Genomic DNA, 22,402 nt, shown 5'->3' with positions numbered 1-22,402 from the left:
TTTTATTCATTTTAGTTTGAAGTGTTTTACAAGACATTTTAGGGATGATCAAGCTCGCTTAAAGATGCTGTTTGTCTTGCGAACATCAGATCAGATTATAGTTTACGGTCAAAGATCCTCTCGGGCAACCCGACTTCCATGATACTCAGACATTTAAATCTCTTGGCACAGAGTTCATTAACATCCTTGGCACAACGTTTTTTTAGCTCCGGTTTACTTCAAAAACCGGTCACTTCAGTTTGGGCATTATGGGAATAGGGACTACAGTATAATATTTGCCTACCTCTTGAATTCAAGAGCTTATCAACGGGAACAACTACGCACCTCCGAATCTGATGATTTGAAAGCGGAAATGTTGCAATAAGCATGCGCAATTTAACGTTTTGCAAAAACATGTTAATATACTTTTTATGCAGATTTCTACACAGTTCAGCTTACTATCAAGCCATATATTATAAAAGTCATCACAACAGAACAAAATATGTAAGCCAAGTCGTAGGAACTAGTTTGCCAGACTCTTAACATATATTTAGCCAGATAGCGCAGTCGCAAACTTAGCGGCGATGATGCATATTATATTTTGGCGTTGGTCGTTTAGAGTCTTGCGAGAGTCTGATTAAATGAATAAAAGCAAGGATACAAATAGTGATAACTGAGTGCGATGCCAAAGTTGTCACTGTATAATTCATATTCTGCACAAATGTGTATGCGAAGTGTGGTCGCAAATGGCAAAAAAAAATATAATCAATCTGCTGATGGTAATTAGACAGTACACGTGAATGTGCTTAAAGTGGAGAAAGTTCCCGATATAGTTTTCGGAGGGTTTGTTTCTCCCCCGTTGTTAATAATTTAACTACATTTTCGTGAAAAACAAACTTCAAGGCACATTGAGGTTAACTTCTTACGTAATAACAGGGGTGCATTTTTTAAAACTTTTATGCTATGTGCTTAGAGCGTCCGCCTCGGATGAAGGCGGTCGCGGGTTCAAACCCCGGCCGAGTCATTCCAAAGACTTCTAAGAATAGTACTAACAGCTTCCTCGATGGGCGCTCAGCATTAGGCGTTTAGTGTTAGGACTGTTGGCCTGGTGTCGGGATAATGTGACTGGGTGGAACATGATGCTACATGTCTGCGGCAAGATGCCTCGGTGCTAGACATCACTTTAATATGTGTGTGTGTGATTTAGATTTTTAACGCAGCTTTAACAATTTTTCAGTCATATCACTACGATGTCTGCAGTGAGGCAGTTTATAAGTGATGTCAATCACTGGGGCATCATGCCGCAGACATGTAGCATGATGTCCCACCCAGTCACATTATCCTGACACCAGGCCGACCAGTCCTAACACTAACCTCTTAATGCTGAGCGCCAAGCGAGGCGGCTGTTAGTACCATTATTAAAAGTCTTTGGTATGACTCGGCCGGGGATCGAACCCACGATCTTCCGCATCCGAGGCGGACGCTCAACGACTAGGCCACCGGAGCGGTAGACATTATTTTAAACTGCCACACTGCGGATATCGTAATAATAGACCTATGACTTTAAAATTGTCAAAGCTACGTTAAAAATCCAAATTGCACACAGACACTTGACGTGTATGTCCATTGCTGACATTGTTTGCCTAGCGATTCCAAAAGGTAATAAATACTACGCTAGTGATTTTTTATGTACAGTATGACGTAAATGTATCCGAATAAAACAGGTAAATGGCTGTATTCGACTACAAACCATAGGTTTCACACGACTGTCATATATAAAAGACGTCGAAAAGAATCACATAGTTACCCATATCGTGGTCCTAGACACGAACATGGAGTTGTATTCGAGGCAACGAAGTGATGAACTACCGTCAGTGTAAAGCACATAGCGTCGTCGGTCAAATGCGACATTACATTACTACTAGTCCATTATCGTCCCATTCGAATACAGCCGTCGTAAATGGTCTTTAGTTCCAACTAATTATGCAAAAAGAAATGAAAAAGAAAGGGGGAGGGGTAATGTTTGTACGGCGGATGATGAGGCTATTCATGATGCTTTCTTAGAAATGCATTATGATACAATGCGTGTTTGTTTACGTCACAATTAACATCATATATATATATATATATATATATATATATATATATATATATATATAAGTCTAAGTGGTGCTGGTACACATTCAGCTATTGAGTGAGCCAGATCGGATTTATACAGTGTCCTTATAAAATAAAGCAACACGTCTGTAAGGTAGACCTTCAAAGGTATTCTTGATTTATATCAATAGACCATAAAATTGACTTGACCTAAATAGGACGAATTGGCATAATATTAGCATTTTTGTAACAGATATTTGCGTTATGTGATACCTTCATGCAAGGAGAGGTTTTTAAAAGTGGGTCCCTTTCACATCAATAATAAACAGGTCCCGGATATTGAACGCGACGGCGGCATAAATTCGAGACGAAAAGACTAATGCGTGTTTTATATGCATTTCAAAACTTAAACGTATGCTATACATAATCTTGATTATTATTATCACAATGAAGATCAGGAAAATCCGTTCTTATATGCTTGATAAACTGACCTGTTAAAGGAATGCGTTAAGCTGAACCTATTCACAATAAGAATCTGAGTTCATAGCAGTCAACTTGGGCTTTCTCAAATAGAAGAATTTATATTTTAATGCCATTTTTAACATATTGGTCGATTGATTATGCCGAGGAAATGAAAGCTAGACGTTGTTCCCAAAGACATTCCGAAAAAGCTGACCCAGACAAGGGGAAGGGCTTGGGGTGATATCGAACCCTCGATTTCCGTATTATTCGACCGACGCTCTATCAATTGAGCTACCGCGGATTTGAAGTTGCAGTAGTAGTAGTCGATGGCAGAAGTGGTGGTGCTTGCAGTGTTAATGATTGGATCGTGTTGGTAAAGAGGGATGACGACAACGAAAAAGAAGAAAAGTCACCATTCGTCAGTGTCAGTCCTTGATTTGTCGTTTTATGATTATGACAAGATATCAGTGTACTACAAACAAATATTAACGACACTGATATCTTATCATAATCACAAATTTATCGAAATAATGCATACAACTTAAAGAAGCGAACAAATGAGGGAATTTTTTTCATAATAAATGCATGAGGTAAAATTAGTAACACGTTGAATCCAATGTTTCTTATTTTACTTTATTACTTTGAGACATAATTACGTTGAATAACTCAGCACCGATATGTTATATCATCAAATATCAGCCCCACCCCATCCCCGACATGTTCTTGCGCTGGGGTGGGGCGGTGCTATGCACTATCTAGAATAATTCGCCTCCTTGGGTTGGATGCATTTAACAAATAGCATTTGATAAACAGTTATAAACTTTTGCATCCCCTCCTACTTTGGCTTTCCAAGCATTGCACTTCAGGAACTTTCTTTGAAACGTTGAGAAAATGCCCAACCGATCAAAGGTTCTTGTTTTTCAGATTTTTAATTAAATTTTGTTTCTGGAACTCCACTTGCTTACCAAGGATTGTCGATTCGCTTCGTTCCACATCGATGTGGATCCACTGTTATTCAATCGAACAGTAGTGGAAGGAATACAGTGATAACCGTTATGTATGCAGACTACTGAGAAGACAATAGCTGCAGACTGGATAAAACTAGTGTATGGCTGATTCATTATCTATAATTAGCCGTGCTTGACACACACATTTTCTTAATCGATCCTTCATACACGGGATCTCAATCTATTCATTTACTATACATACGGGATCTGAACCTATTCCTTTAAATGAATTCATTTAATACATACACCGGATCTTAATCTAGTCATACATTGCCTTGGAAACATAAACTGTTTATTTCGTTGTTTTTGTTGACATGCAGGTTGTTCCAGAGGGATTACATGATACCATCAAAATCATTGTTTAATCGCTAACATCCATGACAAGGAAATATACCAAAAGATATGGTCCTCACATAAACTACGAATGCATTATAATATTTTCACAATGCGAAAACGGACGCAGCAGCAATAATGGAATATTTATGCCTTAGCAATTCTATCTCTGCCGGATGGTTTGTAAAGTGTATGTCATCATGTTCTTGTAGGCGATTTACTCATCCTATATTAAATATTAATTGTTTAGTTCTTAAATTTAATACTGATATAGTTTATTCAAAGTCTACTCAGTCCTGATTTTTTAATGATCTGGACCTTAACTGTCAATCCAATGCGTTTAGACGAAAGTTCTTGATCGCTGCAGACTTTTTACATTAGCAACCATGCACTGAACTGGGTCAAGAAAAGAGGTCGTCGAGTCTAATCATAAAAAATAGGGTAGGACGATTTTTGGTCAACACGCGCAGCTTTCATTATGATATCACATCAAGCGACATTCAATCCATCGGATTTCACCTTTAGGTTGACTTCGTCCAAAACGGTCTACGTAAAGTGGCATTGATTATTATTAGATCGAAATAAAGGGAATGATCGCCAGTTAAATGTATGCGAAATAAAATTTTAAAACAAGACACCTATTGCTGAAATAGCCGATGTCGAACGCCTACTTAACCTGTATGACGTACTTTTTGTGAATCTGCTGTTGCATTATTTTTATTGACGGCTAGAAAGATTCAAAGTTTGCATGCATTTAAACCAGCTATGACTGATTAAGATCACGCATTTAAACATTCAGTATGTTTATACAGGCATGAAAACAACCAGGGGTACATATTTCTGGTTTGGTCATAGTTAAGATAGGCAGCTAGAAAAGTAATAATTTGGTCTAAGTTAATCCACAATGAACACTGACATTTCATATTTGAATCAGAATATTGCGACATTCATGAATACATGTTATCTTCAAAAAATTTAGCGATATCCCTCAGAGGTTTTGGGGATATAGCAAGCCTAAATGGCAATAATCCTCAGATTTTGAGTTTAAATGTAAATTTGTTTGAGTAACGGCAGAGCGCCCGACTGACTTCTATCTCTTAAAAAGTAAACGGCTTACAATTACAGGCGCTCGTGGAGTAAATTTGTTTTTAAAAATATTTGTAAACAGATGTGATTGTTTACAGCAGTATTTACTTTGAGACAGTGTAATGGTGCAAAATTGAGTAGAAAATAACGCAGTACACTCTTTCGTGGTCAGGGTGACACGTAACCATTACGATTGACAAATGGGCTAGGCTCGCCATAAATCTTTGCCTGTGACGGATGAAGTATGCTGAATTTGGGTCAAGAACTTAATTTTAATTAACAGTCATACAGATATGTCAGTGTAATGCGGAAAAAGACAGAGTTGAGACAAACCAGAGAAAAGGTTTTGGGTAATCTTGGGCCATTTTGAAACAGGATGATGTGTGTGTGTGTGTTTGTGTGTGTGTGTGTGTGTGTGTGATATTAGGATTTTTAACGTCGCTTTAAAAAAAATTCAGTCATATCGCGACGATGTCTGCAGTGTGGCAGTTTATAGGCCGACCAGTCCTAACACTAACCTCTAAATGCTGAGCGCCAAGCGAGGTAGCTGTTTTTTTAAAGTCTTTTGTATGAATCCACGACCTTACGCCTCCGAGTCATACTCTAATAATTAGGCCACCAGAGCAGTCGTCGGTTATGCAAGATTTAGGTTCATATATTGATGTAAGTGTATGTGTGTGTGTGTGTGTGTGTTTTAATTAATCCCTCAAACTATTTTTTTAAATCCTTTTTTCTAAGTTTGTTATAAATTCCAGGATGTTATTATATGTCCTCCCCAGGTTTTTTTTTTTTTTTTTTTTTTTGGCTTCTAGTACCTCCGGGTATGGGCTTCGTTGTCCAATGTTGTTCTGTTTTGTGTGACCGTAATGGGGGAAAGTGTTAAGCACATGTTTGAGTGTTTCCGGAGTCAGGCAGCGGAGGCAGTTTGTTAACACTTTCGTGTTTCTGCGCATTCTGACAATACGGTTCTGCGCTGTTTTAATTATATTTATTAAAGTACCATTTTTGTAAGTCTTAGGTATGACTCGGTCGGGGATCGAACTCACGACCTCCCGCTTCCGAGGCGGACGCTCTAACCACTAGGCCACCGTAGCGGTGAACCGGGATGATATATTCCAGAAGTTATTAATATCAGCACACTTGAAAGGGTTATTCAGACTTGATCAATGTTTGTAATTATTCGTTGAATATATTCGTTTCAGAATCATACTTCACTTTTCCTTGGGTTTTGAAATAATCATATATTCATCCATCTTGAAAGTTATAGGAAATATGGATCCTAAATATTTCGTTTCTTACTATGATGCGAATTGTGAGATTTAATGTATCTGTATGAAATTATATGTACCATGTATACCAGGAATTTATTGTACTATGTGTATGTTAATCAATAGCTAAGTAGCAAATTAAGGTAGTTAGGACAAGGATTGAAATCCATTAATTCATATGTGTAATTGAGTTGTGAATTATTTTCAACAGAGAATCGATGGTGTTATATTTTGGAACTTTTACTGACTTACATTTCAGCTGTTAAGTTATAGCCACAGCGGGCTGCGTTGGTTATCAATTAGGTCTAATTTTGTCTTGCTCCAGTAGGAAGCATGTAATCGCTAGAAAACACATGAAGTTTCTGATAATAGGGTGAGTGTGTATCGGGCGGCGAACTGACCATATTAGCTCAGTTCTGTCGAATTAAGATAAGACAACATCTGACTTAAAAGAGTAGGAATATTGTTTGATCCCAAGAGAAGAAAAACATGGTACGTACTTAAGTTGGGTATTATATTTTATTTGAAGGAAATAGCTCCATACTGCACAGTGGATACGACCGCAGTCTACAACCATGACAGTTGATGGCCCGAAGAGAGAGAGAGAGAGAGAGGTTAAAGAAGTACATCAACGCCAACCTATCACAACAGTGATTAGGAAAAGACCGGAAGCAGTTGGTGATGCTGACATGCCGACAGTTTGAGTTCAATCAGTCACTCGATTATACGATGAAATTCGTTGTATCGGTATAACAAAACGGTTAAGAATATCACATAAATTCTGTAAGTCTGTTTCAAAGATAAAGTGAATAATTCAAATGTAATGTTCAATTTCATTTTGTTTATGTAACATATTGTTATATTTTTTCATACGGTGTGGGTGGGGGGTGGGCTTCTGGTGTTCTGTTCAATACCTCTGCTCAGATCTCTGTTATTCCATACATTAATTTCATATTTTATGTTATTAGTTGTTAAATCGGACAACAACACCGTGGTCGATAATCTCCTAATTAACGTTAACCAAAGCACCATAAAAAGTGGATATCACACTCATCTCCCACCTCGTGAAAGTCAGTCGTCGTTGAGTCAAAGTATGGCGAGGTTTTCTGCAAATTTTCCATTAAAATAACAGTAAAAATTGTTTATTAATGAAAGAAATGGCCCACAAATCTCCGCTAATGTTAGTAAGAAATATGTTTCCCTGTTAGTTGGTCGTGTACCAAAGTGCATAGCGAAAACTACACAAAGTAGGGAACCAGACTAATAGTTTCGATCGGAACATCACTCAGCCATTTCCGCCAGGTCGTATAATAATATCGGAAGTGGTTATTGGAATAGCTGTAAACTTTATGTGTTTGGTGACTACATATTAAGACAACTGTGACTTTGTCTCCCTCCGCCGCTTTTTGATTCCTTGTGAACAAATGAAGTTCAGAATATAGTTTTCAATGGCGACGAATGACAGGACGGGTTTCATTCTGGACTCGACGGAAGAGGCTGCGAATTTTCCGATTGTAATGGCTAGAGTACATCATGGATAGAATGGACGATAATTCCGTATTTTCGCTAAGATGGAGGTTACTAGTTATCTGCAATGTGCTGTCTGCTGAACGCCACAATTGTCACGATATTGTCAGCTAAATTTTAATATAAACATTAGGATGTTTGAATTTCACCTTACTTATCTTTATGTTTCGACAAATCATAAGAGCTGAAATAACACACTGTGACCGGTGAAGATCAAGTAGACAGATATAAACAGATATAAACCATTACGCTTCGAGTTACTTTGATAACTCACACATATCTATTTCTTGGTGAATGTACTTAAATTAACAATATGTTAGTTACAAATTAAAACTTGTGCACATTCCAGGTAAATCTCCCCCTCCCAAATCACATATGACCACAGCCTTTGAAATCAAGCATCCATCCAAACCCTCAGATAGATGCACGTCCACGGACATGCTCTAATACGTAGTTCACTCCCTACACCCACAACCATACTTTACTTATCATCCATCGATCATCAGAAAACATTAGAATATACATACGTGCTCTAATTCAAAGTTCACATCTATTTCTCTCGTGTTTACACGCATGATCACGTTTATATTTAATATCAGCCCATTCCCTGAAACATGTATAATCACAAATGATCTAATACTTATAAATTCACCCATCCATCACCTCAGACTGATATACATACGTTATATGTTTTGTTCTCTCTCTCTCTCTCACACACACACACACACACACTTTCCATGTTGACACACATGACCACATTCATACGTAACATCATCCCACTCGCCGATACACATAAATGCGGCTGGCGAGTGAAATACCTTCGCCTTTATAGATCACTGACATCTCACTTCTGTCCACGCGGGTTCGAGTCTCTGTCTCGGCCAATGTGCATGTGATAAAGTTCGCCAGTAGTTTGACGTGGGTCGGTGGCTTTTCGTTGGGTTTTCGCATCTGAAGACGATGGTGGCACATATCTGGATCAAGTTTTGGCCTTTAAAAAAGGTAGGAGTAAAACCCGATCCTCTGTAATAATATTTAGAAACCAAAGTGATAAACTGGCCAGTGGTGAAATTGGTACTATTTAAAGAAATGAAAATAACTCATTCCACGTCTGTTTGGTTATTTGTGCTGAAAATTAGAGAGTACAAATTTTAAAGTTTATCTTTGTGAAGTTTAGCAAAATAGTGTTAAATAGCCAAACGAGTGTAGTTTCTATTTAAACTAGTATTTGCACTTACTATTCACAAACGTAGGAGAAAGAGTTTTCATGCAGTTATAGCTGGTTGCACAAATGCATACATTTTTGGTTAGATCAGTGTTGGAATGGGACGTTTGAAATGTATACAGTGGTAACAAAGTTTAAACCTTTAGGACACATGGTACTAATTGCATGGAAAAATGGGAACCAGCCTGGAAATGGGTGAACATAAAATAGAGTATATAATGGTTTGGCTAGCCAGGATTGGTTGATAATGAATGTGATTTTGTAGGAAAAAGAATCTGTATCTTACTTGTAACTTATAAAATACAGAGTCATTATTTTTCTTCATGTATTTCAGCCCTTTAACAGTCTTGAATTTGGAACCCTCATTGCTGAAAAAAGGACCTAACTCTTTGGTGCGGAATTGAAAGCACATGTTTCAAACACGTGTAGGTCCAGAAAATGCCGCGGCTCATATCCTTTTCTCTACAATGAAGCGGTCATACAGGTTTCGTCTATACTGATAAATATAGGTTTGATCTTGAGCACTCAGAAATGTAAAGTTATTGCATTTTTAATATGATGGTGTTTGATAGGTTTAATATGGGAACTGAATTAGTACCTTGAGTCCTTCACTCTGCAGACAACATGCTAAAGCAGTTGGCCTATAATATGAATGTTGGACATGTTGTAGATGAAAATATATGATGTATGCTTAGGGGGAAAAAAAACAGCACAAAAAAAAACAGAAAACAACTTGCCAGCCCTTCAGCTGATATTATGTTATTTGGTCTCACTGGATAGTTTCGTATTTTGACACTTTCCTAATTTTTAAGGTAGAAGGCATGAACCTAATTATAAGCCTAGCATTTTTAAATTCACACAGAAGCTAAATCTGTAATGTAGTTTAGGTTTACTTTGAGTTATGCTTGAAAATGGGTTGGCTTATTTGGTGACTGCTTGTCACAGTTAGACTAGCACTGGAGATCAAATGCGTAACTTGGGCTGCAAATGAACAGCCGTCTTGGCTTACGTATTTGCGTATGTCTGCTACAGAGGTAAATAGCTAAAAATCGAGATGGTTGAGGGGTGATGAAAAGTATGCTAATTTGTTTTAATACTAGTGAACTTTATTCATACATAAGGCACATACTGATTATTTTCGCTGCCTTGTCACAGGAAAATATTCAAAATAGCTCTTTGCTGTCAAAAATGAATGTAAAAAAGAGGGGTTGGTGGCAGTGTTGGTTCAGTATTAAAGCCACCAGTTTCATTAGGAATTAACCTGATTGCCGCAGCGAAAATCTCACATGCAAGCTTTCTACAAAATCATTCGTTTGTTTTTATTTGTATCTTCAGTGTAAAATTATTCTCATTTTTCTGAAACAGGCCTTTGTCGGATGAAAATTCACCAGATAAACTGTCCATTGAGACCTTGTATTACAATTCCATTCTCGTCCAACAGTGTAGATCGTGAAAGAGTCGCTTTGTCTGTTCGGAAAAGATTTACATTCGGATCTTAACAATTCAGGAAAGAAAAGCGCTGTAAAGAAATTACTGGAGAATAAGCAGATCTAAGCACTTTATTAACTTTAAAAAGTGGGATTCTGCAGAATCCAACATGTCGACGTACTGTCTGTGCTCGCTTATAAGTGCGGTTAAACTGAAATCTGTGCATACCCAGATCTGGCATGTTATAATGCGCCAGAAGATCTCGATCTGTGTGGTTTCTTAGGAGTAATCAGTTGAACAGACAACGCTGATCCTGATCTGCTGTCGAATTGTGCAACGGCAGATCAGGATATATGTTATCTTCATATGAACTCGTCTTATAAGCGAGTACAGAGGGTATTTGAAATACTTACCAGAAAAACGTGCAGTTAGATATATTCTGTCGGATCTTCAGGTACTGATAACCATTTAGATGGCGACATCTGCATCAGATGTAGGACAAGTGGTCATATCACGCAGTGGGGGACTTGGGAGCAATCAGTCTGTGCCCAGTGGAGTGTCTGATGATGTAAGGTATTCTGCAGTAGACATGTAGGAAGGTTTAATGCAGACATTAATCAATGCACGACCCTAACGGAGGTGATTCTATGAAAATCAAGTGACCATTAAATGTGCTAGCTCCACCAATCTCCAGATGGTGGTATTCACTATAAAAACAGGCCAGCAAGTAAAGGTGATAATCGGTCAAGTAAGAGAAATGAGAATTGTGTGTGTGTGTGAGAGAGCGATTTAGGCCACCGGAGCGGTGCGAAATGAGAAGATAACATGTTGATAAATACCTGAAAAATGTTTCTAAAGATAGGGCTAATTTGAATTAGAATGAACTGTGATTAAATGTTAAATTTTTGTACTGTAATCAAACTTCCCAATAAGTGTTCTGTTTCTGAGAGAGCATATCTCTCATATCTCACACTACATCTACAGTTATTTAAAAAATTAATAACAAGATCATTTTGTAATAAATACCAGCTACGATTCTTAAAATTAAGCACACCTGATTCCTATATCCTTGGAGCAGAGGAAGTTTGGTAATGAAGGTAAGCTTTCATATTTATTACACAACTGACCTTTAATGACCAAAAGGCTTATTAACTTCCATTCACTTGGATTTCTAACTTTTGTGACTTTTGCAGTTAAAGTTGGTCAATATCTGATGCGGTTTAGTTTTACGGTATTCAAGCCTCTCACTTTAGTTTTACGGTATTCAAGCCTCTCACTTTAGTTTTACGGTATTCAAACCTCTTACTTTAGTTTTACGGTATTCAAACCTCTCACTTTAGTTTTACGGTATTCAAGCCTCTCATTTTAATGTTACGGTATTCAAACGTATCATTTTGTTTTACGATATTCAAACCTCTCATTTTGTTTCGGCCTGGTTATAGATTATAGCAGGGCCGTATCAGATCAAACATAGACTGGGGTAGAGGTAGGGGGTCCAAAAGTTCAAAAGGTCTCTGACATTCATCGGAAGGGTACCAAAGCAAATTTATATGTGTCTATCTACTCAATGTTTGCACAATACCCAATAAACGTGCGCAAGAATAAAATGATGGTTACATTTCAAGCGACAAGTGACTAAGTTTGTGTGTACACATTTGTTTTTCTTTAAACGGTGGGGGGAATTTTTAAATATTACAAGAAGCAAAACACGCTTTATTTAACCATTACATATGTGAAACACATGACTAAGATAGTGATATCCGGTTCAGGACCGGTTTAACCCAATAGGTGAAATAGGCCGCCGCCTAGGGCGCAAAGATTCGGGGAGGGGGGGGGGGTGCGGCGCCAAAACCGAAGTACACAGGTTATTCATTTATTATCACTAAAGATGTAGACTTATTAATGAAATTAATTAAATTATCAAGCCGAACGTGTATTATTACCAAGGAATAGTTTGTAATAAGCTTTTTCACATACGCACGTTGACTTGAATTCACGCGGACAGAGGTGAAATGACCACTCGCCACCTTTTCACATTTTCAAGTTAGAGCACTACATGCTCAAAATAGCAACCAGTGAGTTATCTACAATTATCCAAACACGCGCAAGTAACACTATTACGTTCGTAATCTACGGAGAAATTCTTCAATAGAAAAATTCTTTAAAACCTCTACGCCTTAGACTGCACATTAAACGCGCCATTAACTGCGATTAATATATATTTTCCTCAAAGCAAATGTTTCAGTTTAAATATATAATTGAAATAGTATGAATATTTTCTTTTAGATCCAACGCAAAGAGAGAGGAAGGATGACTCCGTCACATCCCCAAGTGCTTCACACCAAATCACACCAGGATATGTACTGCTTGCATTTCATAAATGCTAAATATAAATATTTTCAATTGTTATATTATAAAATAGCAGCTTCTTAAACAAAATCATGCATAAAGTAAACGCCTTCCCTCTTTTAATGTTATAATTCAGGAGGCAGGGCCGGTGCCAGACCCGGCCAGACTATCTGGCGCCCTAGGCAACGTTAGATTCTGGCGCCCCCCCCCCCCCGAAAAATATCAATTTCCAAATTTATAAACAATAAAAAAAAATTAAAAATGTTCCCCCCTGAAATCAGCGCCCTAGGCGGCTGACTAGTTTGCCTATATGGTAGCGCCGGCCCTGTCAGGAGGTCAACACCGTCACCATAATTACATAATTAGAGGAGTTTTGTGGGAATGGTTTTTTGTTTTGTTTGGTGTTTTTGTTTTTTTTTTTCTTTTTTTCTTCTTCTTTTGCTTAGCCTATCTACAAGATGTCGACCCCAGTCGCGACATATCCCGAAGAGGATATATACATTTTTGTACCATCACTATCCCAGAGTGTGATCAGGAAAACTTATCGTACTGATGTAATCAACAGCAGCTGACAAACAACATTTCCGTCATTGCGCCATCATGTTTGAGAAGGAAAACGCATTCTGAGACATATGAAGAAGGTTGACAAATATTGTTCACGCATGCATCAAAACCGCAGAAAATGCATTATTTATGATATAGCATAGTGCCCAAAACTACAAAACGGATAGAAAAACAAGAAATTTAGGTTAATTCACATTCTGCTTTAATGGGAAAAAAACAAAATACAATTGAACTCGTTCTTAGTGGACTCTCCGGGGTCAACATTTTCTCCCTTGTAGATCAATACAAATAGATGTCTTTTTAAAAGCTAAATGTTTTAATGAACAAATTGAGAATAGAAAACATGTTTTCATACAGTTTTTATTAATTTGTCATATGAAGAATATATCATTTACGAGGACGTATCAACATGTAGTGCTCGTTTCATTGTAGGTTTGGAAACATTTTGTTATGCTATGTCGTATATTTTCCTAAAAGGTAATTTACCCCATTTTAAACCATCTTCTCACTAAATTAATTTCAGCAATGGCAAATATAGCATACAGGTATGCAAGAAAGAAGATACAATACTACCTTGGGGCCCCGAATGGCCGAGTGGTCTAAATCGCTATCCGTTACGTATCACTGCCATCTCACCTATGTCTGCGTGGGTTCGAGTCTAGGATTCGGCCAATGTGGGTCCGGGGTTTTTCCGGGTTCTTCCTCCACCATTATTACTGGCCGCCATGCATAGCCTATCGTGTGCTGAAAAATGGCGTTAAACCCAACAACAACAATACTGCCTTACAAAAGCTGGCATATTTAATTGGTTTGTCATGGCTTGGTGTTTACGATACAGCAACTCTTTGCAAATTATTTGACCGAAGCAAGCAAAGCGCCTTCCTCGAGAATGCGTTATGAATGGTCGATTCATGCTGATTATATGGTTATAATCTAACCTTCACCCTTACGGTCACGTGTTCAACGCATTAACTACTGAGCGGCTTATTTGGATAATGTCTGCTGTTAAAGTATTCGTTATACCTGGGACTAGAATTACACTTTTATATACTACTTCTCTGTCTATCCAGATATGTCTGTTGAGTCCATGACTCATTAGTTAGCATGACTTTTGCAGGCTCGGCCCTAGGATATGCGGGGCCCAAGGCAGCATGCGGGGCCCAATGCAGCAAAAGCTATGAGCGGAGCCCCAACCACAAATATTGCATTGCGGGGCCCAAGGTGGTTGCCCCGTTCGCATTGCCCTAGGGACGGGCCTAGACCTTTGGTTCGAATGCTGTCTTCAGATCATCCTGGATTGGTGTGTTCCTGGACATGTTGCGTTTCTAGAATTGCTTAGGCATTAAATAATCTGCATGTGTTCATACTCCGCAAAATAATTGCCATCAGGGGCTTCAAGATACATGGCACATCACATTTCAGGACCATAGTGTTTCTGTATTCAATTATTTTCAAAGATTATAAAAGCATTGTCACGTTATAAGTAAGGAACAATAGCCAGGTCGCAACATGTATATGCTAGACCCTGAGGCTAATTATTCGCTTCATAAATGTTGTGAGTGTCAGCCTTGCGAACAATGAGTGTCAAAGCGATGTGTACACTGCTGGCCGGCCAGCCTATGTTACGATAGTTTAAGCCGACATCAAAAGGACGGGTGGGAAGCCAGTAGTATATAACATGGCCATATGAACTTGTTACTGGCGCCTTATTTGGCTGCGTGCGATTCACAGGTACGTGGCATGAATTGCCGGTGTTGGGCTCAAAGGAACATCAAGTTGGGGTCGTAAATCCACTTTGACAGACTGCCGGGGAGGGGACAATGTCTGCTAATTATGTAGACCATGGGGTGAATCGACATCCACTCTGAATTGAGCAAGGTGTGGTCACTATTAGAATCGCAAGTTTAAATCTTTAGTCTTGAAACTAAACGTCAGTAGTCGCTAAACCATCTTGCGGGAATTACATAAGGAAGTTATAAGCTACTCCGACGTCATTGGAAATTGGCGGGAAACATAGTTATTCTGGGAATTACAAAGGAGCTTCGGAAAGATCAGTGACTTATTTGCTCGACTGTCGCAATCTATTGCGGCAGATAATTGTACTTTAATTATGTGCAGTATGTATACTTCATTACATGAATCGTTAGTACGTAGAATTACCATTTGTAGGGTTTGATTCATTTGTAGTATTTGATCTACATGCGTATTTTGAGATATGAGCAATGTTTATGTAAAGATTTAATATTGTAATTCGTTATTTTGGTTAATTCGTAGTAACTTCGTGCATTTATTCATGTGATATTCTATATTTGCAAATGTTGAATTGAATTATAGCTTTGAATAATGGTTGCAGTGTGCAACATTAGTTAATAGGGGTATTTGACTATTTGCGTATACTTTGTAGGAGTATAATATGTAAGGATATATTAGCACATGGATATGTGGATATCTGTGTACACTTTGTTGAAGTGTAATGTACAGAAATGCGTTTGATTATGTGACATTGTTCTGTATAATAAGACTGAGAATCTATATATACCGGTATGATGAAATATATTGATATATGCATGATAAGCAGTTGATACCGTGTATACCATACCAGAAAGTATGGGTATTTCGATGTGCACGAATGCGTGACCAAAGATGGTAATGGCGTATATGATTTGATGTGATGTGATTTTGATTTTTAACGTAGTTTTAACAAGTTTTCAGTCATATCGCCACGATGTCTACAATGTGGCAATTTTATAGTGATGTCTAGCACTGGGGCATCATGCCGCAGACATGTAGCATGATGTCCCACCCAGTCACATTATCCTGACACCAGGCTGACCAGTCCTAACACTAACCTCTTAATGCTGAGCGCAAGTGAGGCAGCTGTTAGTACCATTTTTATAAGTCTTTGGCATGTCTCGACCGCCAAGCGAGGCAGCTGTTAGTACCATTTTTGTAAGTCTCTAGTATGACTCGGCCGGGGATGGAACCCACGACCTCCGGCATCCGAGGCGGACGCTCTAACCACTAGGCCACCGGAGCGGTTTGCTTATCTGATGATAGATTGTTATTTAGTGTGAGACTAGATAGCTAGAAGAATAAACTAATGTCCTTGTGTTTGTTCGAACAGGAAGCCTTTAGGGACCGGAGGAGCTGTAGGAGACAGAGAAGGAACATACCCTGGTACAGTTGGTCCCGAGTCTCTGGGAGACAAGAAAAGGAGAGAACGAAGTGGAAGGGTGAAGGACGTGATTGTTGGACTGATGGGGTACTCGGTACCAGTCAAGAAATACTACAGATGAGTAGAAACACAGAACAGGAGGAAAATCAATCACACTAAGTCAGATGATGAAATAGGCCGTCACTTGGTCGAGTGAAAGACGAGTGACAGGGTGTTGAATATTGAATTTCATTTGAGGAAGGATTATCTGTAATTGAATGGAATTAAATTTGTTGTTTTTTTTTTTTTAATTTCGGCTTTGTGCATTCAGTAAATTAACTCTCGACATCGCTGACTGGGGGCTCGGAGCTTTGCATATCTATTACTACTTCAATTTCTAACAAAAACGAGCCAGAGTGGGTCTTCTGGAATAATTAAAGATAATACTGGGAGCAACCCACCCCAACCTAAAGTAGTCTACGAGACCTTTACAAGCATATTGGCAGTTGCAAACGTCATGTAAATGTACTGATATAATTTATTTTGGCTTGCTATGCTAGTTATAATGAAACGTTTTGAGCAAAGTGAAACATCTGAGTTGACAGCAATGTTTGCTCACGACTCAACGGTATGAATGTATCCGAAACTGCTTCGCTCCTTTTATCTATGTAATAGGTTATAATGGTACATTCTAAAGGCATTGCAAATTAAGTGAGGTGACTTCGGTTTTAATACTTTCCCATATATTCATTTTTCCTTTTTTTTAAAAAAAGCATAGCAACATTTGGAGATATTTTTGATGCCATTTGATTTCTTGTTGGAAGTAGTTTTATTGTTTTACTGTTTATGTCCATTATCATGACAGCGTAATGCTGATGAAAAGGCAGATGTTTTCAAGCGCTTTAGGAAGCAAAATATTAAATACGTTGCTTGTCTGATCATCCATCTTCTATTTCAGACAACCATCGGTCCAATCCAACGCTCATTTGTCGCCATTTTGTGGGACCAGCTACCACGGCAGGTGCTCGAGCTGTCTTTGTAGACTTTTGATCACAGATGACATATTTGGCAACTTATGTCTCGTCGTTCATGAAATACATGCGTCATGGTTCCTTTACAATGACCTGGTTTCGAGATTATGCCAGTCAGTTTCGTCAAACTAAGATATGGGGGTGAGGGTGTTAAAAAGGATAAAAACAGAAATGATAATAATCCATGAATAAACGCAGAGTTCTGTTTCACTTTGATTTGCAAACAAATGTTAAAATTGGGAGTGAAGCCCAATAGATGTCAAAGTCAAGTGGTACAAAAGTTGGCTATGATATATACGATAGGTGAGGTTAGATGAGATGTCGCAAGGAGATACATTTGTATTAAATATATAATAGGATTTGTAGAAAAACTTAATTTTGGGAAACGTTGGGAGAATATGAACATAGTATCATAAGAATAACAGCACAACATTTTTTTCTGAAACAACGTCAGTGTTAAATGGTTAGAGAAGTACTGGATATGGAGCGAGTCACGTGGCGTACGTTGCCAAATTTGCATGCAAGCCCAGTGACGTAGCTGGGATATTTGGGCCACAGTGCAGGTCCCTATGCAAAAATTAACGATGGGCCCCTGCCTAATCTGTAGTGTAAAGAAAATAGTTCGTAGGGTCCTAGGTTCTGCATACTCTTGTTACGCCCCAGTTCAAAGTCTCGTGTGTCAAAGAGCAATGGCGAGATTATATATAAAAAAAGGCAAAATTACACCAAAAACACCCAAACAAAAACAACCCTTTGAAACCACAAAAGACGGCATCGGTCATTGAGTGAAAAAAAGCGATGTAGCTAACACTCAAGCTGGACTGGAAGTATTGCTATCTGACAGTGAAGTTTGATGATCATGTTGAATATTTTTTCTTTACTGTAAGTTTTTGAAAACATATGCCATAAATCTGCTGCCAAATTTGTTTTTGTGTGCACGTGATTTGTGTGCATTAGCATCTGTCTTGCAACAAAAAGAACCGTAACAGTCAAATCATAACACTCTTTCCGAGAGGTAAGAATCTCCATCGTAGGTACTAAACAGCAAGGTAAATAACTCAACACCCATCCCCCTGCTGTTTATTTGATCTGCTATGCTAAAACAGTCATGGTGGATGGAATGGGGTCATTTGCATATCAGTAAGGAGCTAGGTTCCGACAGGTTTTCGATAATAATTCCTGTGTAATTCTAGTCCCAGTTTATAAAAGAATTGAACTTCTTTGTTTTGCATGGTATATAAACTGAAGAACATTGAAAATCGATTAAACAGTATATGAAGGGCCTTAGCGAGACGAGAGCAATTTCTACAAAGTGCTAATTCTAGTTTTATTCTTCAACAATCCTAGAAAATATGAAGTTCATAATTGCAAACAGTTAAACAAGATAACAACGAATGTCAAGAAGTAGATAGCTAAAACATTTTAAATATTAAGTACAACGAAAAGTCAGATCGATATACTAATGTTTAAATAAGCACTTCCTTTCTGGTCATAGGAACCAGTAACTTCTAGTTTTAATTGCTTGTTAAAAGCATCATGCAAATTTGAAGCATATGGGGTTAAACCGGTAACACAATCACCATTGTATCCGGTTTATTCACCTGATATGTGTTTTGTGGCTTGATTTTGACTCAGGATTACCTTATTGCGACACATATATGTTGCCAGTCTGCCAATGGAAGTTGGATTTTGGAAATGACAAGTTAAAGGAAGTTTTAGGGTACTCGATAAAATGATTTGGGACATGTAGCACTTTGATAGATATTTACATCACTTAATGAGATGTATTTTAAACATAGTCAAACTCACATGGATGAAAACGCACTTAAGCACTCAGAGTGGCATAATTTTAAAAAAAAATGAATCTTATAAAATTTCCAGATACAGACATGTGCTTCAGTTCTATTCGTGTAGCTGTTATTGAACAGGATTGAAAAATTCTTTGTGAAAATCCTATTGAATTAATCTATTCACATCTTGATTTTGTGGCTGAAAATATAAAGAGTTTGCTTTTAATTCGTTTTACTCATTTAAAGCTATATTATGAGCATAATTTTACCACTTTCTCAAGACGAAGATGTTGTCATAGTTGATACATTTATTGTTGTTGTTAAGAGATCAAACGTGCAAACAACACTACACACTACATGCCGTAATTAGGCGTGAGACAAAATAAAACCACGACACTTTGTTGTCAGCTTTTTCTTTAAAATAAATATAAAATAAAATCTATAATTGAAAATCGGTAGTTTTTAGTTTACTTAAGCGGAAACGAGAGGATAATAACTATTCCTCGCCCTCTCACTTTTTATCTACCAAGTCATGTGATAATTGTAGTTTGCATTAGATGGGTAATTGTGAATTAGTAGTTTTATTAATTGGACTATACAAGGAAATCAACTGGCGTCAGAGTTATTTAAAATAGTATATTTATTACTTCCTCTTTTCGGTGCTCGCAGTCAAAATGAGAGCACTATCACCCATGCCCGCCAAAACTTGAACCCACTTTTTCCAAGTCTCATTCAACCAGGTTTCTCGCGTGGCTTTGCGAGATCTCAACCAAGGGAGGGTCTGGTAAAACACTGACCTTTCGTGGTAACAGACGTGGCTTTCATAAATCTTTTTCAAGGTGAGTAAGCACTCAGTTAATAATCCAAAGTGTTCCAAAACTTAGATTTAATGTAAGGAACATATTGTACTTTGCAAATTTGAACTGACTGAGATTTTACTTACCGATGTGCAATTTTATCAAATCCACGACGGGCGCCATAGTCACGAAGCTGACTGATCAAAAAACGATTTAACCCCTTACTCGGAACTCCAGTATTAAAACTCATTATACTTTATTTACATTTCTTAGGTACATGAAAATGCAAACAGTGAAAAAGATGTGGTAGTACTTCTAGCACAGCCCCTATCCAAGTTAAAAGCGATAAAATGTCGATTGCTCCAGTCTAGAGTTCAACTGTGTGCTCAGATAGTTTCGGGAATATTTGGCCTTGCCTGAGGACATCATCAAATTCTTGAGCTTGAGCTCGAGTGTTTCAGCCAATTGCAGGTTATGTTACATTTGAATGGTCGGTTCTGATTGGGTGATATTGGAAATTCAATATCAAATTCAAGCTCATTAAGGTGCATAGTCCCCAGCCGTACGGCACAGTTTTGAGCTTCAGTGTGAGATTTGGTTTGTAATCTTAGAGTCGGGCCTAAAAAGATAATTTAAAGGATCTAGAATTGTGTATTTTATGAAATATTGTACAAAACCCATAAAATATGACAAGAAGCATTACGTAAGTCCCGACTGGATATCAGTCAAGCAGTTAGTCTATGAAGGTAAACATTTTTATAACACTTCAGTTGGTCCACTATTTTTCATCGATGCTGTAATTACTAAAGAAGTTAAATGAACCTGATACCGAAATTCAACCAATGGGTATTTTTCAAAGGCAAATACTAAACAGAGACAAGACAACAAATAATACAGAAAAACTGTTGTGTTTGCAAACTTTTACATGGCTATTTTTGTCCAAAACTCTATGTGAAATTGATCCTAAACTTTTGAAATTGTTGTGACCCGAAAACTACGAAAGTGACCTAAAACACTTTACAAATAAAGGAATGCAACGGACTAAAATGAATAAGGAACATAATTTTGATGACTACTAATTAAAATATACATTAACTATCTGAAAACAACTAACAGTTAATTACCAGGTATTTCTTTTTCAAACGAGGTAGTTGAAAACCTACCATACCTCCTCTCGTAATTTTCTTTTTCATTCTTTCTTACTTTTATTAATTTACTTGTTATTACAACCATGAAGTTACTTTAAAATAAGAAAGTCAAGAATTTGTACCTGTGGTACCTTTGTCCCTTGTTACACACCTGGGAGCAAGCATCAGTGGCACGAGGCATTCGGTAAGCGGTCGATATTATGTTTAAAAATATACATCACTACCATCCCCACTTTCATAAACAACAACAACAAAACCAATAAACCGACCGCTGCGAAGTAACCAATTTCATAGTCATCAACACTACATCATTTATAGTGAACTAAACTACGTTAGTATTTTGCTTAATTGTCATGCTTTACTTTACTTCTTAAGAGGACTCACAGTAAATATTCAACATATCTGCTTTACAGTTAATTTCATGTTTTCAGCAATAGTCATTTATGTCCGTTTGAAACTTTGTAAAACAGAATACAGTTAATTGGTCTGCCGTATTCTTTAATGTGTGTCCAAAACTAGAAAGTGTTGAAAATGTCCCCAAGTCAAGTAGTTTTAAGACAGTGACTCAACTATGCCAATATAGCTGCGCGGTACTAATTCTATCTGTGGACCCCTCAAGTTAGAGCACTTGTCTTAATCTGCATTTAATAGCAGATAATTATGTCAAGTACTGATCCCGTAGTAAGAACGATTCTTAAAACTGGATCAGCCTTTTATTTTTGCAGGCCTTAAAGGAATTTTAGCGCATTACTGGCTATATTATGCCAAGGAATTGGACACTAAGTGCCATTTGCAAGGACACACTTATAAAGCCCTTTCTGCATGGCCTGGTCAGGTATCGAACATATGACCCTTGATTACGATTCCGACGCTTAACCAGCTGAGTCATCGATTGAGAATACTTTATCCCGAAGACTCAATGCGACACATATTGGAAAAAAGAAATCTTCTATGCTTTCCATGTACACTTATAAATGCTACCATTATTTAAGTTTGGCGTGTTCCACAAATGCCCATAATGGGCTTCACATTTCGTGACCAGCAAAATTAAATTAATCAAATTTTATAACAACAAAAAAACAGAGGCAGCTTATTTCTGTCCTGTGCATGACAAAACAAAACTCCGATAGTGCGCGTGTCTGTGTGAACTATCATCA

General features: G+C 37.7%; 1 long non-coding RNA gene across 11 annotated transcripts in view; it reads left to right on the top strand.

Annotated features, from left to right (window-relative positions):
* LOC149793421 (uncharacterized) overlaps positions 1–18,420 on the top strand; it is a 32,299-nt gene extending 13,879 nt beyond the window's left edge. For 8 of the 11 annotated variants that reach the window (XR_016422785.1, XR_016422782.1, XR_016422777.1 and 5 more), the window contains one exon: positions 6,762–7,051. This is a non-coding gene — a long non-coding RNA (uncharacterized LOC149793421). Of the gene's footprint in view, positions 1–1,174; positions 4,069–6,761; positions 7,052–16,449 lie in introns of those variants that run through there. The other 3 variants (XR_016422776.1, XR_016422786.1, XR_016422783.1) reach the window with 2 other exon arrangements.
* Positions 18,421–22,402: the final 3,982 nt, after the last annotated feature.

Source organism: Sinohyriopsis cumingii, chromosome 8 (assembly GCF_028554795.1).
Source record: "Sinohyriopsis cumingii isolate HCF-2022 chromosome 8, ASM2855479v2, whole genome shotgun sequence".
In the NCBI taxonomy this organism is placed as follows: Eukaryota; Metazoa; Mollusca; class Bivalvia; order Unionida; family Unionidae; genus Sinohyriopsis; species Sinohyriopsis cumingii.
The sequence above is the reverse complement of the archived record's forward strand: the minus strand, read 5'-3'. Positions and strand labels throughout refer to the sequence as shown.